The sequence below is a fragment of the Bombus terrestris genome, chromosome 18 (genome assembly GCF_910591885.1).
Source record: "Bombus terrestris chromosome 18, iyBomTerr1.2, whole genome shotgun sequence".
In the NCBI taxonomy this organism is placed as follows: Eukaryota; Metazoa; Arthropoda; class Insecta; order Hymenoptera; family Apidae; genus Bombus; species Bombus terrestris.
In genome coordinates, this window is record NC_063286.1 from 1,830,914 (window position 1) to 1,854,286 (window position 23,373).

At 42.0% G+C, this 23,373-nt stretch overlaps 1 protein-coding gene across 4 annotated transcripts in view; it reads left to right on the forward strand.

The window, feature by feature from the left end:
* The window catches only part of LOC100644350, a 259,551-nt gene that overhangs the window by 21,667 nt on the left and 214,511 nt on the right, over positions 1-23,373 (forward strand). The gene's annotated exons all lie outside the window — the stretch shown is intronic.

Sequence of the window (23,373 nt, forward strand, 5' to 3'; positions counted from 1 at the left end):
GCAGCGCCCGGTTTACGGGGAATAAATTTCGGTTGAATTTGTAGTTTTAAAGCGGCAACGGTGAAATTACTCCTCGCACTCACGCCCTCTACCTTCCTCTCTTTAAACGTTTAACGCTCGTAATTATTGTTCATTACCAGTGGCCTTAATCTCGCCGTGATCATTGTTGACTTATCAACAAGATTAGGTAGCAGAAAATTACGCTGAAAAAAAGAATGGCTCGCTAGATAGTCCGAAACACTGGGTTTCTTCGACGAAGGGTAAAACGTAGGCGTCATTATCGCCACTCTAAATGCCTTTACAGGAACCTGCCTGTATATATATATAGCATAGTTAGGCTATACTTGGGAGGGGGACACGCGAGAGAACTTTTGCACGAACGTTTTCTACACACTGGGTGCTCGGAAACGAAAAGGTTTACACGTAAGGCGTTTCCTAAATCTGGAATTATTTCGATGAATATCTTGTAACTCGAAATGCAAATAGGCAAGGAAGTGATTATTTATATATGCGATGTTTGATAATACAAAATTATATGGCAGCTGCTTGGTTTCTACATTAAGCGCAAGATACTTAATGCGAACACAAGCAGATCGTTGCAAACCTAAGCATTTTCGTGCGTTAAAATAGGAAGAGAGAAACGTTTACGAAAAGTTTCTATATCGTTTGGAAGTATTTACTTACTATACACTGCGGTTACAAGCGGAAAGGTGGATATAACGATGAAAACTCGACCGATGAAGTAAATTCATCGTGATATTTTCTACGACCATTTCGACCGGATACAGCTGCCTCGAAAGGATGCCGAAATGTGCAGTGAAATAGGTCGAGTAGCCAACGTGCATGAATATTCCCTGCGTAAATAGAAAAATTTCTTCGCGCCGGAACTCAAGCGTTAAGGAAATTTTTCAGTGGCAGCGAACTAAACCAGTTGTCAAAATATTTCATGCGAGCACAGAGCCGAGCTTAATGCCAACTTCCTGCTTCGTATTTTTATTGTTATCCACGATAATCGTGCTTTCGGTGCATTCTGTTTTCGTGCATCGACAAGCTTGTGCGTTAACTACTGTTCTGGAAATAATATCCGACTTTCGATTCGATGAATATATCTGGCTAACAGGCGAATGGAAGAAATCGCGAGCCAATTTTTCTGTGATTCTATATAAAGTGTCTTTTATTATATTCGTATTTGCTTCCTTACGTTTCTCCCAATGATTTCCCAGACTCAGTAGGTGCCCCAAGTCTAAATCGTCTTGCTGGCCATTTTCGGTTCCTTATATTTCCCCGACGAAGAAAGGACGAATGGCGAAATGGTCGAAGGATCTACTTTTCTCGGCGTAAGCGAAGCCAATTTCCACATTCCGAGGTCGATAAACCCAAGATGCATCGCGCAACAAGCCACAGAGCCCGCACAGCCTGACCAATTACCACTCGAGAATGCAAGTTGCGCCACTTGTGCAATCAATGGCATTCGTACAGAGACGACCTCCCCGAGCAATTGTATTCTCGCACGGATAGAGAGCAAGGGACAGGCCTATTATGATCGTTATACTTCGAACATACAAAGGAACCTGATACGGAATTGTGCACTACCTCTTGGATATACGATATGCCCAGTCGAAATATTAAATAGAACTGCACGCGTGTGCTGTGCATCGCTAGGCGACCCTTTACAGATAAGTACAATACTTACTTCTATCAACGCCTAGTTGCCAACTCACTGAACTCAACGAATGAAAGCCTTCTCCTCCGTCCGCCCTAAACAACAACTTTCGGCCCTTGTTTTCGTTACAAGAGACGATATGTGACGGACAAAACATTGCCAGGCATTGTCTTCCATGTTTGATAGTTGGATGAGTTTATTTTATTTTACATATACGTTATCTATTTTGATTCAGTAAATTGACCAGTTGGTTGTTTTTCATAGAAATTAGGTGGATTTGTAAAGGTATATATTTGTGAATCTAAAGACTTTTTTCCCACAAGTTTGTTCTTCTCTTTATTATTATTATATATGCTTTTTCATATGTCTTTCAGTCTGATTTCTTCGATATAAGTAGAGTCTTCTGCTTTAGAGATCGGCCGTTCTACCGACTGGTTCAATCTTCTTACAACAACACATAATGAAATGAGTTCTCTACTGCAAACGATTTCAAGAACGATCATTACTGTTTTAATTTCTTTCCTCTCAATAAGCGTGACAATTTGAAATCATACCTCTGTAAATATATCATTTTCACCTGCCACTTTTCTCAGACTTTCGTCTGTTACTTCAAACTTGGCTACTTGATCGTTAAACTGTTATTTGTTTGTTAATAACATACCATAATAATTATGTTTGCGCAATGTCGTATGTCTTCACCGACGGAAGCTAAGAATGAAACGTACTTCTTTCTCTCTTTCATTTTGCTTCCTCTTATTACTCCGCTTGCAAGCTATTTAGTCGCGAGCGTCAAATGTGAAAATTAACAAGAAAAACTTTTATCGCGTTACAAAGCATTAAAACGCAGCAAACAAAGCATTATAACAGAGTCGAAGCGAAGATTTCGTTTTTGGAGTACGAGTGAAATGGACGCGAGAAAAAGAACAAGGATTGCACGCGTGCAGCGTGTACGCGCGCGCGCTGAACAAAATGCGGCGGGTCGGTGCATCCTGATACGGTTCTGTATCTCGAAGTGGAGGACGTGCCTGAAATATGTACGAGACGTAAGCGTATGAAACTCGCGGGATATCGTGTTGCGCGCCTTTTGTTTTATGCAGGAAATGGTTTCCTTGCGAGTTGCGACGTTCGCCGCTGCTGCATCCCATATACCCAGTGTACGCATAAGATATCGTACATTGTTTACCGGTTATGAACACATGGGATTGTCCCAAGACCCAATTGTTGTTTATTTCAATGTGAACAGCATCGGAGATATGGCAATTACGAGGCACGATTGCGTCGTTATTTTTTCAAAGGATGGGTCGTAATCTATATAGATCTTCCTCGTATGAATACAACGATTCGAATTGCAAAATTCTTCTCGTCGTCATGGAATGTAGGTGAAAATAGAATTTGTCTTTATGCAAATTTATCTTTAGTGTGCTTTAAGAACATTCTAACACCGGGAATGTATATGAATGTTTATAATGCACGAGATGGATCGATAGTCGAGGCCAGAGATTATGATTGTTTTAACACTTATATTCACTATATTTTTAAGTGAGTATCAGTAAATCAAATTTCTGCGATATTTATTCGAATAAGAAGAAGAGACCCGAATGTTCGGAACGACTGAATCATCCAGAAGTTGGACTCAGCAAAGGTTAAATCCACTCGGAGTCATAAACTACGGTAGACAGGTTGCCTCGAATTGCTTGGGCACTACAAGACTCGCGTAAGTGGAATCTCGTGAAATCTCTGGATCAAATCGGTCGGCCTCGAATAGCGGACAGTGTACATGTCTGGTTTCGTGTAACGTCGGTTCTGTTTGCAGCCAATTCTCGAATTAGTCGCGGTCGGATTAATCCCGGTTGCGAAGTATGCACGAACGATTCGATCAGCGATGAGAGATCTCGAAGTAGGAATTGTGCTTTCGACGCGTGTCCCGTCAGCCATTTCTCTTCTCTTTCCCATCTTTCGTACTCTCTTCCCTATCGCATCCGTTCTCTATTTGTACGTCTACCCGCGCACCTTTTTTTATCTTCGTTCCATTTGTTCATCTTTTATCTCATCCCTCGCCCCTACGGCTTTGTTCCCATTTTATCTTCGATTCTTTGCACTCGACTTTTATTTATTCTTCTAACTTCTTCTAATCTTGCACGCGCACATCGCACACAGAAAGGATACAAGATGGGAAGATGGGTTGAGGGACAGAAATTGGAAAAGCGATCATGTAAAACGCAGAGGGGTAGAAGGGAGAGGCACGGTTGCATAGCTGTCAGGCACAACGCGCACCGGTTACCTGCTTCAGCTCCTGTTCACGTTTTACCTGCTGCCACGCTCAAACGTCCGTTCGCGTTGTCGTTCGAGCGTGAAACCTGCGCCGCACCGGGGCAAGTACCTGTACGTCGCAAACACCGAGAGGCCCTGGTATACGTGTATCAGTGCCGCACCCTCACCCGCACCCTTCCACACGTACACGCGTATGCACACGCAATACAGTACTTTGAACTTTCTAAGACCGAGCTGTACCGGCTCGATTGTATCGCGGCTCGTCCGCCTTGAAAATCCGGCTCTCCCCTATTACTTCCCCGGATCCCTTCGTCAACTTGAAAAGGAACGTGAGACCATTTCTTATCCGGCTCTCTATAATTGGTACAATACAATCCTTTTGTCTTCTTGTTCATTCCTTGCTCCGGCCTAACGCAATTTGGCTCCCTGGATTCTTCTCGTTGAACTGTGCCGTCGAGTTGTGAAACGTATGATTTATTTACACCTGGCACTCTTTTTACACGGCGGGTGTGTACCGTTAAAAAAAAAGCCGTGTAAAAAAATATTGCGAAACAATTGGTATGCAAAAAAGCATGAAAGTAAAACTGGCGTTAAATTAAAGTAAACGATAAAAATAGCAATTAAAAATATAGCATTGCGTTCGATAACAACATTTTATTCGATAAAGATATGAGAAAAAGGATAACGTTTCCTTCTTTTCAAAATTCGACTCCTTTTATCGTCTTTATTACATTAGAACGAATGTATTTCCTTATTACTGGAAAAGAATCACTTTCGTCGCTCGAAATATCCTCCGTCTAATTGCTTTTGTATCAGTTGTGATCACGTATGTTTTGTTTCTTCTTTGAATAATTTTGTATAAAAAACCATACAAGTTCTAAAATTATTTCGAAATTATGTAAAATCCTTGAAATTGGTATCATTTACAGTGAAATGATGTTTCAATGTATCAGCTAGTCGTATTCTCATCTCGATTAGTCTGTTTCATTATTATTAATTCCTACAAGATCGGAGGTATCTAAGACTATCGCGATACATGTTAAAAAAGATTGTGTAAAAGCGAATCATGTAAAACAATTACCGTATAAAAAGAATCCTACCTGGTGTACATACATGTTAGCATTTGGACTATTAAAGCGTGGAAATCCAGTTCGTAATTTTTCGTAGAAATTTTCTATAAATTCATATAGATGGTGCATGTTTGTGTCCATGTGGTCGTGGTGTACGAAATATTTCGAAATTTCATTGACATTGTAATGAAACTGTCATGATTATATTGGTTTTTGAAGTCAATCTGAAAATGTAAATAAATATTACAGGATATTTATTTAAAAATCAATATTTCATAAAAAAAACTAATATCCAAAATAAATAGTCATTTTAAAAATTATATGTGTTAAATATATAGATTTACTAATTATTTAAACATTTTTGCAGTTGTTGCGAAATATATACCTATGTACTCGTATAAAATATTTGGTAATTTTTGTGTATAATATCAGATTCGTTTCAAGCTCTACTGAAATAAATGAAATTTCGAGTAACACACATAACAAGATATTCATAGAGGGTATCTACGATTCTTCGAATAGTTTCGTGACGAATTTTATGTATAATTAGATAGATCGTTAGAGCGATCGGACCAATTCTATCGATCTCGTTAAGTTGGACGCATCTCGTGGTCGCTTCCTTCGTGCATACATCTAAATTCTGAAGAGATTCGTGCGTACACCGTGTCCGTGACAATCGACGTGTTTCCTAAACGCGGGACCTCTCCCTCGTTGTTCCTCCTGTTCGCGATTACCAAACGGAAATTAAAAATTCAAAACTCGGCCATAGGGAAACGTTGGGGTCGAGGCGCTAACGAAGGGTCGCTTGAGTGGTTCAAGACATTTGAGAACGCTTAAAGCGTGCTACATGATTCATGAAAATGAAAAGTCTTTCATCAACCAAATTGTCATCGGTAAATTTTTGAACGGGGAAAGATTTCAGTTTCGACCCTCTTCTTCCGTATCTTTTACGAAAAGGATAGGATGCGAGATGTTTTCACGAAAGTTGGTCGGCTAAACAGCGAGCAGTTTAAGACCCTTTGAATTCCATTCATTCCTTGAACAAATAGATGGTCCGCAACATCGGGATCACGACGCAAATAAGAATAAAATAGAGAGGAGAAATGAAAACAAAAAGAACGATACAATTTATTCGAGTTCCTTCCTTCGATAAAATGTTTCCCACCTGCAGATCTAAATTCTTCCCATTCAAGTATAAATGAATGGAGGACTGACTGGGTAATCGCAATTATGTGTCGAATCGCGAAGAGATCCTCGGCTCTCGTCCGATTTTAACGAATCCGTTGTTGAGGAGATGGTATTCAGTGAAATCGGCATTCACAATTCGGCTCACGGGAAGAGGGTAGTTATTGTCTCGACTGGGTATCCAAGAAAATATAAAGCCAAAGATCGACCGGGTTTCCCTTTTTTTCCTTAAATACGTGTAGGTCACCTATGCGGAAAACCGTACAGAAATCCTCCCACCTCGTATAGTGGAGACTTGGATACCGGCGGTGGGAAGGGGAGGGGAGGGGAGGGGGGTAGCGGCAGGCAGACTGGATGGGCGTTTGGCGCAATGAAGAAAGAGGGTGGTAAAGGAACGTCGATAGAGAGGGATGAGATCGGGAAATTTCTGAAATACCGTAGCCCGTGAAATGCACTTGCTCTGCATTTGTACTTGAGTTGCCTCTTTTCATCTTGTTATTCGCAGCTCAGTGTCTCGATACACGTGTAACGAACTTACCTTTCTACGATCTTATATACATTATATATCACCTATCCCTATCGATTTATATTCTGAAATAATTACAAAGTTAAGGCGAGCTCGGGTTTCCACGTTGTTTGGTCGCGTTCTTGTTTCACCGCCGTATCACGCTTTTGATAACTTTGCATCTTAGTTAGTTGACGTCATATGGTTGTAACTTTAGATATATGTATATATACAGGAGAAATGTAACATAACGTTGTGTCGTATTTCCCTTTCGGGTGTTATTACAGCAGAAAGTACAGATTTTGATGGTTTGTGGATACACATACATCTCTTCTTAACTGCCGAGGGTATTATAAACTGGCGGAAACTTAAACTTTATCCGATTTAAGTTAAGTGGATTTGCCACGGATATAGGGTGGCTGGAAAGAAAATCTCTTTGCGTTCGATGTAGAGGGTTTCATTTACGAGCCGCGAATGAAAACCAATGGATTATGGTATCAGGCACCACGTACCAAGTTCTTGTACCGTTAATAAATTGCGTTGTCGCAGCACTGCCATCGATCCGTAGCTTCGTCAATGAATATATTAATTAGAGACCGAGGGAAACTACAAAAGGGAGTCGTACATCGATGAAAAAGCTTTTTCGCCATTACGATGCGGAAGGATTTAATGTCGGGCACGAGCTATGATTGGCGCTGCGTTGGTCCAGACCGATACATTATTGATTTAACAGAAGATGTGGAACAGCGTGTTGTAATCTATCGTGCGTGGAATGTAATCCGGTCTCGCGTAATTCATCATACGAGCTTTTTGCCAACAGTACGTTTTAATTTTAACATGAAACGACGCAAATCCACGTTGAAATCGGACATTTGCGTGAAATGGAAGGGAATATTTTTCGACAGAACCCGTCGGATCTATTCTGTCTTAGGCCATTACATTCACACGCGCACGATTTTATTTGCACTCAGTTTTAGCGATATGTCTCGCGATATTTGTAACAACGAAAAACGGATATAGTAAGAAAAAAAAAGAAAAAAGGGACGAGAAGTATGATAAACATAACAACAAGAAATGAATAGAAAGAAAATGAATAGAGATGATGTCCAAAAACTCTGTAATCCTTTCCAATATGTTTACAAAGGATCGTGCACGATCAGCGGAGATCATTTACGGAAAAATAAGATAAAGAGAAAAACAGGCAAAAGAGCTTTACGTTCATGTTTCCAATCGCGGAGAAACAAAATTGCACCGGGGCACATTGCTCGATGCTCACATTATCTACAGGTATGTGTACGACGAAAGCAGCCATGACGTTTCAGTTTGCAACAGAACGAAGATTTCCGATGCCTGGAACCTGACACGTATTCAATTTTTGTGAAACGCTTTTGTAGTGGCGTACGCTATTCGTGCGCTTTTTAATTCGGTCAGAAACATTCGCCAGAAGCGAAAACGAAAGCACGTTGAAAGGTGATTTAATCTCGGTTCGATTGTTTCGATGCCACGCCGTGGTACTCCGCAACTACTGTTTTCAAGACAAATTTACCGCTAATTTACTTGTGACATTCGTAGTATTTCACAAGTTTCTTTACAACTAAATTAATTTTACGTTCATTTAAAATAGCAAGGACGAAAGACAAACACTTTGGGGATGATTTAATCCGTTTCGATTCCCTTTGACGTGAAACTGCACGTGTAGCGACTGTCAATCGTGTAAGTCAGCAGGTGTGTGGCTGCAGTTTTCTATAAACTGGTATAGGGCCAAAGCTTCGGGGTTGTATTAATCCGGGTATTACGAAACCGCCGCTGTATACCATGATATCAAAGGGAGCATTAACATCGAGCTCTTTCTCTCTTCACCTTCTCTTCTTCCTATCCTTAATCTCTCTTTTTTCGCAACTCCTGTCTCCCTTCTAAAACTCCTCCTCTCTCTCTCTCTCTCTCTCTCTCTCTCTCTCTACCTCCGTTCTCCATCGAAACAGTTGGGTCCCACACGATACTTGTACATTTTCTCTCGTCGTTGCTTGTCCGCTCGTTGTTTGTTCCAGCTTGACCCTACGCGGATCATTTTTCTTGCTTACGCGATATCAACTTTGACACTCGAGGAACCGCGAAACTACACGCGACGTTTGTCTATTGCGCGTCTGCTAGACCCGAGGATCTTGTGGCGCCACCGAAGTATGGTTTTTACTCATAACCGACGATCTTGACTAAAGAAAAGATTATCCGTCGCTTGTTGGAATCGAATTTTGTTCACCCTTGTGGCACAGATTTAATCCCGTGAAAACGGGCGGGAGATCGCGGTAGCTCGCTACTCGAAGGAGGCAGCGCTTAACCGATCTGAAACGAGGGTGAGTGCGGCACGGCGAGGAAACAGAATTGAGATATCGCGCAGAAAATTCGGCGAGTCGGGGAATTTCACAAGGGACGTCAGGAAGGAGAGAAAAAAGAAATTGGATGTCGGTGGGGCGAGATAGGCGAGACCGCAGGCCACTCGTAGCCTTCCCAGACGCAGCCACGGACGCACGTGTCGACACTCGAGGCTGCCACTGACGTTTGGCGAGTGCCGATAACGGTAATCCAATTTTTCGGAATAATATTTGTCTTGAAGATCGTCGATTACCTTGTCTCTTTTTCTCCGCCATGACTGTGTGTTGAATGTTCGACGGATTTCGCTTGGTTTTGCGTCACAGAATGAAATGTAACGCGTTTTATTTCAAAGAAAAGAGAAAAAAATGAAGGGGATAGATTACTTTTAACATCTGAAAACGATTAATATTCCACATTGCACGCTGTATTTCCAAAATGCACAGATCCTCGTATCGGAAATACGTATATCTGAGGAATAATAAATATACCTGTGGCAAACCCTTATACGTCGAGCAAACCCTTTTTAGCGAGTGCACGAGGCAGAAGAAAAGAAACGTCGGCCAGAATAGATTTTCTCTGAACTTGGCAAAGTCGACGGAATTCTGATGAAGCTGCTGTACGATGAAGGACGCGGATAGTATGGACGAGAAAGTATAGCGGGTATATAGCAGAAACGAAGAAATCCTCGGCTTCCGTGGGAGTGAATTCAAGGAAAGTCAACAAGTCGAAAGGAATCGTATTTTTGTCTCCCCTTCCACGTTGTAAACGCTCTCCTCCTCCTCCCCCCCCTCCTTCTGCCCTCATCCCCAGCTCGAGTGATCGATGGTTATCCTTCGGTTGGTGAAATACTATTTTTCTCCGTGAAAATTTCAGGATCGCTGATGGAGGTGACTACGTTCGGAGTACAAAAATTTCATGGATGGTCTGCGAAATCTCAGCGAACACGTTATTGTCGTTATCCTTTTTTTCCCGCTTCTCTTCTTTCTTTGCTTTGGACGTTGAAATAGAAGAATTATCCCGGTGGAAAATGAGATAAAATTCCCGATTGCTCGTGCGATTCGTCGAGGTGGGTAAGCTGTTTTCGAATCGATCGTTTCGCTCGCGGAAACACCGTCCGAATTGAAGCGAGCGCGGGATATGCGCGTGCGCGCTGCTTAGCATAACCAAGTCGAATAAAAGTAAGTGTGTCACCGTGTGACGTCAGATCCGGGATCAGCCCGGAAAAGCGATTTTACAAATCGCGGGATTATCCGGAAGACGTGGAGTAAGAGGGTGAATGCGGACATTGATGTTTGCCGAGGGAAATGTATCGGCGTAAGAGCAACGCGGTTCTGCGGTGGCGCACGGCAACTCGCCGAATATAGTTATCGTTAGGGAATTCGTCAACCGATAGTCGAACGTTCAAGTCGAGCCAGCTTCTCGCCTTTCCTTCGATTCGCGTCACCGAGCAGAGCGCGATTTGCATACAAAGACGACTACTGTTCAGTCACCTTTCTATGTCAGCAGATCCGTTTCCGTTTACACTTTGGTGGTATATCGACTTCAGACAAATGCCCGCGTTCCCGCTGGATCCAACTACTTCGCGGTGAGAGCACTGCTCTCTCTCTCTCTTTCTCTCTCTCTCTCCCTCTATCTCTCTATCTCTATCTCTCTCTATCCACCGAGCAACATTTCCGTTTCTTTTAACATTTTTCTCGGTCTTTTCAATGTCAGCAGTTAGCGTAAAGAGGAAAACCGTATTTGTATATATTCTCAACGGTATTTTGGATGCAGAAGTGTTATGTATGTATAGCGCAGTATGTATCGATGGAATTTCAAAGATTGCACTATGTGACTCTTAGGTTTTCGGTTTGATTTTTCGAAATTGCAGGCCATCAGAGAATCTACACGAAAGTTTGAAAGTTATTAACGAAATGTTAATCTACTTTTAGGGTACGTAATATCGTCTTCGATTTGCTGAGACCTCTCGGTCGATTGTTTGTTGTTGATTTTCAAGGTACGAAAGTCATGGAAAGGGAACACGAGGCAAGAAGGATTTTATAACAACGTGGTATCGATTATTGACGAGCCGAATAGGATGGAATGCTTGCATTTATCCGCAATAGTCTGAAAGCTTTTGCATTTGCTGGAAATGTTTGCATTTATAGAATAACGAAGTTGTTGAAACAGCAGAGTTGGAGGTATTAAATGGATGAGCTATTTGATGCTTTGAAATATTCAAGAAATGCGGGAACACTCTCTTAGTTAGTCAATTTTAGAATGTTTCATTTGTAGTTATCAAGTGTGATGTGTAGACGATCAGAGAGGAAAGACTGGATAAAACAGAAAAATTTGTTACTGGTAGTAACTCGGTTACCATTCGTCGAACCGCTTAATTTAATCGCGCACCACTTCCAACTGTCGTATCATCCGCATAAAATTGACATAAAATTTTATCGTACTTCAGCGTTTCTGAAATATATTCTAACTAATAGAATTATCTTAACCTAATTTATGTTTCTTCTATATTCGGCGTTCCCAATTGGCTTGATTTCTAGATAATAGTATTACGTAACAATATGACAGAAATCTATAACAGTTTTGACAATATGACGTTAATTTTCCGCTAGACACCACTGCTTTGTTTCTTCTTTGTTTACGATCGAGATATTTGATTTGCATTAAATTTGTCGAAGTTAATTTCCAGGATATATAGGTATGAAGAACGTGTATCAAGAAACACGAGAGTGTGGGAAAGCGTTTCGTAATAATTCATATGAAACACGTATTACACGTAAACACTTTTACGCTATAGAAACAGCTATTGTATTACTTTATTTCTATTATTTGTATTTACTGTATTTCTATTATTTATATGTTGTAATCCCTACCTTTCGGTTTCAGATCGTTTCCGGCTTACGTTATATTTATTTATGTCTACCTTGCGTACTAATATTTTAGTTATTGTATTAACTCGTCTAATTAACTACGCCTGTATTGCTATTGGAACGGTTATTATATGAAAATTATTCGTTTGGCATTGTACATTGTAAATAATGAAAATCGAATTCGCAGCACACATCTTGATATCTAATGGTTATCTAATGGTTCATCGAATGGAGAACGAACTTAACATTTCTCGCGTGTTGCAACGTTGTTCGTGTACAAAGTCGTATTAAATTTTCCGGTCATTGTCTTGGAAAGACTAGGTTGGCATTCTTGTGACTCATCCGGCTGAACCCTTCTCGCTGCAATTCTCGGTGGGTATCAAGCGGTGTGTGGCATCCCTCATGGTGTCGGGCGGGCAGAAGCAGAAAGCTGAAGAGAGGAAAACGAGCAGAGAAAAGAGAGAATCGCAAAGATAGAAAGAGAGAGGAGATATCGTGTACGTGCTCGAATAAGTTTGCACGCGCATTTTTACGAGTGTGAAGAATGGGTGAAAAGTCCTCGAACGAGGAATAGGACTTGAAGGGTTTCGCAGGATGAGAGACACGCTCGACTAATTTTCTCGATGTGCTTCGTTGGTCGATCGATGCCGATTTCTGTCTAGAAGGGACGTATCTTCGCTGGGAAAGGGAAGAGCGAGGAGAACAGATCGGAAAAGGAGAAAGAGGATGCGATGGGGTGAAATAAAAAGCGAAAGCATCGACGGTGTTTGGGTGGAAAAATGTTTGAATTCATGGCGCTCGTAAATATGTTAATGCTCGGTGTCCACCCCCACGCTCGAGTGGATAATACCAATAGACGGGAACAGTTCTTCATGGGTGTCCTTTATCCTAACGGGGATGGTGGGCGATTCGGGGATATCGTCGATTTTACTGGCAATAACGCCAAAACTTTTTACGACGTTTCGATATTTATTATCTATTTAGAATACAAATGAAACTATCTTGCTAGTCACCGTCCCTAAATAGTTACATCGTGATGTACGATTTATCTTGACAATATTGAACATTCGATAATTATTCTAACGACAGTGTTTCGAAAAACTAATTTCACGATCGAATAGAAGAGGGATCTACGGTCACAGTATTATGGAAAAATTCGATGTATATTCATTTGAAATATTTAAACACTTATAGTTCATTCTAACTGTACTATAATGTATAGAAATATCTAGAATATGCGTATAAAATGTTTCCATTGTGAATGGTGCGTTCGAGAGAAGGAGCGAAGGAGTCTATCGCGACAGCGGGCGCTGCAACTGTAAATAACAGGCTCGGACTGGTAAATTAGCAGCGCTAATACACTTTAGTGGCACGGAATTAATGGTCCGTATTCTGAACGCGCTTACAAGAGCGGTAACAGTTATTAGCGGTAGGTCATTAGACGGTTTGCACGGAACAGCCGACAGGTTTGGTCAACAAGGTCATTTGTAACTGTTAACACGCTTGTAAGTGCGAATTGAATTCGGCCTAATATCACCGATAACAACAGCGTATAGCCGGTCCGTTCTCGTTCTCGGTCATTACATTCCGCTTACCCGCCGATGTCTTTTTCTTATCTTCGAATCGTTAACATTTTCATCAATGACATCAAATAAAGTCACATCGAAATTATTTAGTCTAGACTTTAAATTTAGTTCATCCGTGTTTAGGCTGTAAACATTTATAAGTGGGTAACATAGGTAAATTTTATATAGATTATATATAAACAATTCCATGATACAATTCGATGACCGTTATCGATTATCGACAATCAATGAAACATAAATGGTTTTCTCTTATATGGTACCTACGTAACGCTTTATATCTACGTAACGTAGATATAGTAACGTCGTACAAAATTCGCTAGCTACCGAAATAGAACGATATAGAAGAGCCCATTGAAGGCGCAGATGCGGTGACACAATAATAGAACATTACGGAAATGCTGTCCATATACAATATTGGGAATACGCTATTGGTGAGAAGCTAAGCAAGGGTTATCGCGTGGAAGAAAGTATATCTCGTGGGAAAAACCGGGTGGAAATCATCTTCGGAAATCATCGCGTTTCCTGATCGTCTGTACTTGAGTCAGGACGTATGGATGTGCGTGAATAATGTTTACATTAGAATCAATTACGATTTTATCGGTTCTCTATCGAATGATACGTCGTAACAGAAGTATAGTAACCTTTGGCTATTTCGATGGCTTTTCCGCCCTAGTTCTGTTTTATTAGCTATCATTTGTCCACCTAACTATTGCAGCCACTTTCTCGTTGCCATGCTCAGCATTTTCCGATCGCTTCGAAGAAAGATGCTCGCAAATCATGCGTCGTCGTCGTCGTCGTCGTTGTAATCTTGATCGTTTCATCGTCAACGATATCGACTTTTCGTTGAAACGGCAGCCACTGTTGTCCCCGTGCAATATTGCTTTTTATCCCACCATTCGAAACGATGAATCGTACGGAGAAGCACTGTTCGAATAGACGACGTCGTATCCAACGTTCATCCGTTCTCTCTTTCATCGTTTCCATGCATCCTTATTCCTAGCGTGTACTTATCCACGGTAAGACTAAGACAAAAATCGTAAATACACATGTTTCGTTCTTTACTCGTTGTCCTTACGGTATCGTTAGTCAGGCTGGAACGTTAAATGCCACGACGGAGGATTTACTCGATAAAGTCGATGGGGCTAGTAAAGAACCTGGTGAGAATAGACTGATGGAAAGCCCTCCGGTGGCAAACACGGGAATTGGCTATAGTTTTTCGCGAAATGTCCTACTACTTTTCCTTCTATTTGCAAATTACACACGTTACATATCATTAAATATTCTAAGATATTGACAAAATAGCTTCGAGCCTGTCTGTATTGAGCTGTATGTCTGGCTATTATCTATATAATGTTTAGAATCACCCGATCATAAACACGGTTATACGCAAGTTTGCGTGACGCAAGATATACGTGTCATCGATCCGGCAAACGGAAGAAAGGACAGATTTGATACTCACGGGGGTGTAAAGAAGCTGGAGAAAGGGAGAAGGGAGGGAACCCACACTCGAACCGTTCATCTCCATAGCAAATATTAGACTGTCGGATATACCAAAGATTTTGAATATTGTTCGCACAACATCCTGCGGCCATGCTTTTCGTGTCTCTTACGCCGGTTACGGTTCTACCAGACTCATTTTTTATTTTATTACACAGTATTCTCCCTTATTTCCTCCTTTGCTCCCCCCTTTATTCCGGTTTTATTCAACCTTCCCCACTAATTGTTATGTATCAAATGTAAACTAAATAATACAAGGGTAAAAATGATTCTAAATAACAAAGTTCTTCCATAACGTGGCTGCTGCGTGGTAAGTCTGTATCGTTGGTATGTAATTGGCATGTAGTTGGCGATTTGGCAAAAACATTCTTTCATAATCGAGCGTGATCGGGCCACTCGGGGCACAAAGGACTAATAATGTTGATGCATTTGTTGGTCGAATTGTTTCAACGGTGAATAATATCGGGGCAAGAGGTGGAGATGGCGTCAAATCGAATCGAATCGAATCAAATTACAGTTTCTTCGAAAAACGATAGTAATTGAAACCGACGATCAAACTCGTCCGGCGTAATTACATTTTTGTCTGAAAAGTTACCATTTCAATATCTGGCCCCGTATTTTGTTGTTTTTCGTTATTTAACGACGCCGGGCATTCCCAATATTAAATTAATTAAACGCAGTCCTCAATGAAACACATTCAACAGAGAGTGCCCAGCATCGATAGCCTATCGATTGGTTTTTTAGCGCGCATTGAATAGGAACGTCCTGAATCATCATCGAACAACGGTTACCACCCGTTGGCGTGGATATAATTATTACCACCTGCAGTATCAGTTGCTCGTTATGTATTCATTTATAGCGGGTCCGGTGTAACGCAATACTGTATTGTCGATATTGTTCACCGCGTACAATTAATGTAAAATATTACATGCCGTCGGAGGTGTACATCGATTTTACGTGGAATTTATGCCTTCCAGGTATGGCCAAAAGTACGCCCGGTGAAATATGGAACGGCATTCGAATCGCAGCGACAATAAACGTCGAAATTTAATACCGCTAATACGTAGGGTAATACGCGACGTAAAGTTCGCGACAGTTTACTTTCTCACGAACCCGCAGGCGAAATCGCTCCGACCGTGGTAACATCCTCAAAATTCTTCGACCATGCGAGAAATTTTACTGACTTGTTCGTTGAATCGTTGAACGGAATGAACACGACGCGACGATTATGCCGACGTTGTCAAAAAATATTTGACGCGTGAGATAAATAAAAAAGAGACGATAAATAATAAAGAAACGATAATAACGAGGGGTCAATAATTCGGCGCCATGTTAACATTCATTCCTTCTAACGAAATCCAGCGATTTCGTAGTATAGAAACAGCGAAGAGGAAGAGCCATCTTTCTCGCGATAACCAACTACTTAAACATGTGTCTGTGAAACGAGAAAGCGAGATTCGGGCCGCGACAGGCTATGAAAAAAGAGGACCACGTCGGCTGATAGTCTCCGTGAAATCCCAGACTTAGCTGCTTTAAAATTATTACATTCTCCTCCAGATGATCAATGTCTGCTTTCCACGTTCACACCGCCGGGATCAGGTAATCGGTCGTGTCTTGCGAGCATTTCGTCGGTCGGGACAATATTTCTCGCGAGCACCCTTCTTTCCTTCCCCTGCCTCCTCTGACCCTCGAATTCCACCATAGTCTGCTCGGTGTTCCTCAAGAGCAGACGCGTAAGAAAGACTGGATTCCAGGGGTTGCTCGTTCGCGAGCTACCGACGCGACGCTTTCACGATTCCATCCGCCTCTATAGGCCGTTTTAACGAACGATTTGCCAGATGCTAAAAATCTATCGTGCCTCACCGTGCCTCACCGTGCCTCATCGTGCTCGGTGAACGTCAACGATTTATTCCCGACTCAAAGCGTTCCTCCGACTTCTTCGATACCTCTCAAAGAAACCATTGTCGACAGAGTTTCTCGTGAAATTGCAGTATATCTGAGAAACCACGATGATCCCGCAGTCGCCCGGCATGTTTCCTTTTCGTGCAAACGTCTATCTTCTTATCGATGTTCTCTCTCCCGTTCGAGACAGTGTTTCGAACTGTAATGTATTTTTATATGATTATGTTATGTTCAAAGGAATAATCACAGTAGGATCGAGGAGTCTGTTAAGGGATGACGACTGATTAACATTTTTTGCATTTTATTATTCAGACGTTGTAGCATTCTGTACTCGTTAGCAACTGTACTCGTTCCGATTTAAACAGAGCAGAAGGAATCACATATAATACGCATATCGTGTCTAACGTAATCATAGATCCGTGCATGAATAATGATATACGAGTGTATAAGTATGATTTTAAATAAGTATATTCCAGCGGCGTCTTTTCTCGACAGCTGGATGTAACAGATTATGTACGGCCTTGAAACGTCGCATGGAAAATGAGCAGGAATTATGTGAAAAACTGATGGACGAGGGTGGTCAACAGGGCTGATAAGGGTGAGCAAGATGCAACAGCTCGTTCCACGCTTATTTTGTTTCGACTCTCCGCTCTTGGTGGCGGCAAGGTTGCCACAAAAGACCGTAAATTATGGAATTCGTCGGCCGGGTTGTTGTATGCAGCCTGGCCAATCCACGAATACGAGGTCGAGAATTGGACAATGTACGCGAGAGGGAAATCAATTTACGATTTACCGAGGGACACGCTTTAAAAGTGCATTCTACGGTGTCACGTGCGACGGACACGTCGAGGTCGATAAGGGTGTTCGCTCAACCTTGAACTGGGGGGAAAATGGAACGAGAATGAAGGGTGGTCATGGTTCTTCTCGAGTCATGCACCGGAAAAAAAAAAATGATGCTAAACGAGATGAGGATGCCGCGCCCCAAACCTATGGGATAAACTTTCAGCAAAGGAGCGACGATGCGCACTGAATCTTGGCCTGATTTATTTCACCGTTCCGTGACATGGGCGTAGTAGCTGTTTCTCGTTTGATCATGTTCGTTATGAGGTGGCCGTGTCGTTAAGTTAGTTTGCTTGGGATTTTCTGATTAAAAGCGTTGATTAGATCAGTTGTGTTACTTGGAATTTCTATCTCGGAAGTAGTTTATTCGGTAGTAGATAGATACTTGATTATTCAAAAACTTGGAAATCATTCGTTCCATTGAAAAATTTGGTTAAAGCGAATGAGAAGAATTCCGTTCGATTACCCATCCACGGAATCAACCCGTCGGTCGCTTTGAGCAAAGTGGACGTTTGTAGATAGCGCGAGCGCAAGAGTCGTTCTTTAGAAGTTTGTTTATCGATCGCGAGGTTTACTACGTTTTTCCGTAATCGTTTGATCGTCGCTCGATCCGGAAAGGAATCTCTTTATTCCCTGTGAAAACACCGATTCGATGGTTCCATTGACATTGTAATCTGGATGGAACGAAGGGTCCAAGGAATGCGACGGAGGGTCAGGTCGGCTCGTTCGTACCGGGCATTTGATTTCAATTCGCGTCCTTTCGATTCCCCCGGTTCGCAAACAAACCGTGCGCAGATTACAGGACGGAATATTTTTACAAATTTACGAAGTCCGGCGTGTGACGTCTATGGAAAGGCCAGGACCTGTTGTAACCTGTAACTCGTGCTCTGCTATACTTCAGAGGAAGATGGGGAAAGAGAGAGAGAGAGAGAGAGAGAGAGAGAGAATGGAGCAACGAAGAGGGAAACCGGTGAAGTAGAGAAGAAAGTGAGGGCAGTATGAAAATATAAAGACCGTGGGATGTAAAGACTGCAAGCCAGGGGCTTTTGTTCTTTCGCCTCGTTTTCTTCCACCCTCGTACACGAGGAAAATTCACGGACTTAATGGTCTCGTTTATTATTTCTTATACCTTGGCCGTCGTCCTCTCTAAGGGTCCAGCCCAAAAAGTCAGCCACTTTCCACCCTTTCGCCTCGTTTCTGGTGCTTTCAGTCTTTCAAACGGTTTTTACTGATGGACGTCGATCGAGAAAAGCTGCCGAGGAATATTATAGGGCAGGTGAATTTTACTTCTTACCACTCTTCGATTCTGGCAGCTCCTCGCTCATGGTGAATAGGAAATAACAGTTGGAACGGGGTTCGCCGCACTCGATACGCTCGACCCGTCTTTATCAATCCCGATTTAAATTTCCAGATCGATAAATAAAAACGAAATGGACGAGAATATACGAAATACGTATCGTGTAAGTCTAAGTTGTAAAGTAACATTACACAGATTATTAGGAGCAGTAGGTTTGAGTTTGATTAGCGAGCGGTTTCTTATAAATGGGCCAAGCGAATTTCATGCGTTCTCTATTAGAACATTTCGTCGAAACATTTTATTCGTGCCGCGGGTGCGCGGTGGGAGACGGTATTCAAAATAGTCGGAGCAAACGTTCCAGCCCTGAAATTGAAATACGAAAATACGAGAGAGCGCCGCCGAGTGACCTGAGCACCAGGAGTACCAGCGAGCGACGAACCGAGGGAAAAGGGGCCGGTCCAAAACGAATCTACCGAATTTTCCGAGTAGTTGACCTCTCCTCGAAGTAGAAGGGGGTCGTAGCCGATTTCTACGATGCCGTGCCAATTTTTCTTAATTCCTGTCGCCAGAATCCGGTGTGATCGATGCAACGCGACAAGGTGCGCGCGGTACTCGAAAGTTTTATCCCGATTACGAATTGTTGGGATTCGTGGAACGACGCCAAGTGAAATATCCATTCGTTTCCATCCGGTATTTAAACATTTGCGAAAGAACGGAAACGCTGATGAACAATAAAACCCTTGGTGGAAGCGTCGTGTGTTGAGTACGAGTTTCGTAAAATTAGGAAAAAATGCTAACATGGCCGAACCAGCAGTTAAGAAAAGCGCGATGGTAAATATGGAAAGGAGAAAAGAAGTGGAGGAGGGAGAGAAATCGAGGACAGAGTCCAGCAAATCTTGCAGGATGTTTGGCTGGCCTCTCTGCTAACAAAAGAAGCTGGAACGGGAACGGCAGACGTAAAATATGATGCTTTTAAGCGCGCGTGGAGAAACTCGGTACCGCGCGCGCCTTTAAATTTCAGTTCGAAGATCGAAGAGGCTGTGTGAAATCAAGCGAGCGATCCTGCAGTATGCAAATACACGGAGGGTAGCCGAGAGGTGCTGTGTGAATCTGCGTGGAGTAGAGGGAGAAAGAGGGAAAAGGAGAGAAAGAGGAAATGGCATGAAGGCGTGAGAGGAGAGGAGAGGAGAGGAGAGGAGCGGAGAGGATGAAACGGTGAAAGAAGTGGAGGATGCAAGGAATAGAGAAAATAAGCGTGCAGAAGGGCAAGAGGGGCCAGGATAGAGGTACAGGAGGTGATCTAGTGAAAAATGGGGTCGTAAAGCATTCCACTCATATCGTATCCCGCCTTTTCACCTTCCGCGCATACCTTCCCAGCTCCGGTACACATATTCGTCGGCTCCTTTCACCCCTTTCTGCGGTCGTCTTCTAGCTCGAGACGTCGATTTTTAATTTTCGCGAGATTTTCATATCGACTGGCTCGCGGATCCCGACGATTTTTGAAGAACATGAAAAGAAAACTCGCGACGGTTCGCCAATTGTATCATCAACATATTCAAGTTAATAGAGTAACGTTCGCGGAACGATATTACGTTTCAGGCTCCAGTTTCAATTATTGCGCGTTACTTTGATAGTCGATGAGAACAAACAGCGGTTGTGCGTGCTCCTTTCCAATAAAGGCGGATTTATCACGGTCCCGTGTCTCACCAAACGTATCACAGCTATAGCTGCGAACGCACCTGCGGCTTATCCCGCGATGCATATTTCAAGATGCGACACGTCGGGAAAGAACGCGAGATCGAAATTGTATCGCCTGTTCGCGGGATAAAGTAACCATTCGAATTCGATGTTTCGCTACAGAATTCGTTTATAGAATTCGAATTGTTTCCCGTGAATTCGTTGATACCTGATATACTCGCGAAATTAAGTCTCGTGTAAAATTGAAAGAAAAAGAAGATGTATCTCTTAAAAAAAAAAAAGGAAAAAGGAAAAGCAGCATCTCATTCTTTACACCGCCCTTTATTTTCTGATACTGTACGAAATGATTTATCAATAGAACCGTGCTTCTATAGCATTCGTCGCAATTATCAAAAACGAGATTTATAGTCACGATTCCTTGGCGCTCGCCTAACGTGGTCTGCTGCTTCCATCTAACGATTTATCGTCGCGCGTTGGTAAAGGTAGCGCGCGAGCGCAACTGATTCCACCATTTTCCTATTGTACGTTGCGTTTCTTCCCGTTATTTATTACGGGCCGTGTATTTACAACTGCACTGCAGCTCGTGTGGAAAAGCTAGTAAATCAAGGGATCGGTTGCCTCGCGCGAACGCGCGTACGCTCTTTCGTTCGCGTATAACGGCTCGCGACTCGATGTGATAAATGAAACGGCTCACGAGATTAAGGAATATCGTCGCGCGAATCATGGAAGTTTCTTTGACCCGTTTGTTTGTGTGTTTGTCGTACACCGGCTATGTGGAAAAACGATAGCCGCGATTTAGCGCCGTTTATTCGAAGAACGACATTAATTTCCGTCGTTATCAGAGATAAGCTTGTTTATGGTGATTTCTTTTCTGCGTGCTTCGCGAACGAGGCCAGTCGATCGATTCGTCGTGGTTTGCCTCGATGGTCGAGTGATTCTTTTAAGAAGTAAATACAGACGCCTTTATCTCTGTCTGCCGGAACTGTATGTATATTGGAAGCAACGCAACAACGTATAATCTAATTGTTCCGAAATAAATAATGCATCGATCGACGATGCATTTTAGTCACGTTTGATAGGTAGAATGGAAGTTGGCCGAATATTGCAAAATTATACTTGATTTTTGTTTAACCTGTTAACCTGTTTTATTCCTCCTTTATTCCATTTTATACGTGTTATTTCGTTACTTTCAAAAATATATCGTACCGTATGTACATTTGTAAAATTAAAGCCGACCTAACGGAAACACATTTGGTCTTTTAATATCATGATTATATAAGGCTCTGTTTAAAGTGTTATTACGATTATACAACAAGTGTATAACTAATATTAAAACTTACATCTTTAACATTGATGCACAAATCTCGATGTGAAAATATCCATGAAATTTGAACGTCGAGTAATTTCGTGATATTTTCGCTAGAATTTAGTTGTCCACGCTGAAGTTGATATCGATGTTCGAGACTAGAAATACGGAAAATCTTTTACTGTATCGATTACAAGAAATGACGTCTATCGACAGGAAAATACCGATTGAATTTTGTTGCCGCCAATACACCATGGCCCGATACACCATACAACAACAGTAATAACGCATTGCCACGGTGTGTAAACGCACGATAACAAACAATATACTATACGAGCTTATTAATTATACAGTGTACGCCTAGTGAATAATTAATTCGTAATTGCAACGGGTCATTTCATATGCCACGATGTATGCCACGGTGTACTATAGTACACAATATTGTAAATACAAGGTTGTGATACTTGCGGTCTATACTTCTTATTGTCGCGTCGCTTATGGAGTCCTTGGGGTGGCTAAAATGGCAGCACAGTAGTGATATACTAGTATAGAAAACAGTTGAAAAAACGCAAAGGATTGTGGTTTTTCCCAAGCTCGAAAGTATGCGTTGGCCGTGTAATGCATTCGCGTAAGTCAGCTACACGATTTAGAATCGTTGTGCGGGGTAAAAACCGCTTCGACGATATTAGCATCCGATGATCCGCTGCTTTTAATAACTTAAGCCTATTATTCGAGCACTTTCGGTCGCGTACTCGACGACTGGCCATTTTTCCTTACTCGCCATTTTTCCTTTCGTCGCGAAAAGCGTCAGATCCGTTCTCTCTTTTCAACAACTCTCACGCTCGTTTCCATCCAGAGAGTACTCGCTCAATCCGTTTTTGTCACGAGACCGCTACTACTGTGACCTATGAAATTATTAAAAGAAATTTACTGGTTCTTTCGTACCGATCCCCTCGCCTCTCCTCATAATTCTTCCAACAACATCGATAGTCGATGGACGTTTGTTGAATAATTTATATTTAAGTCGTGTAGAACACTTAATCGTTAAAGCGATCGAAGCAGTGTCCATTGCTTCGATAAACAATTTCTAGCAGTAACAAGGAACATTTGCTTAGCATTTGTTAGTTGAGGCGAAGTAAAGACTAAAATGTTTGAATAACAATTATGAGTGTAATTGTAGGTAATAATCATTTTTATGTAACAAGCGTAGAAGCGTAACATGAAACGTCCGAGGAATCAAAGTTTCGTAATGAAATCTGCAGTTTGCGTTCCACATTGCTGTCGTTCCACGTTTGATTCCTGTTAGCGATGTGAGT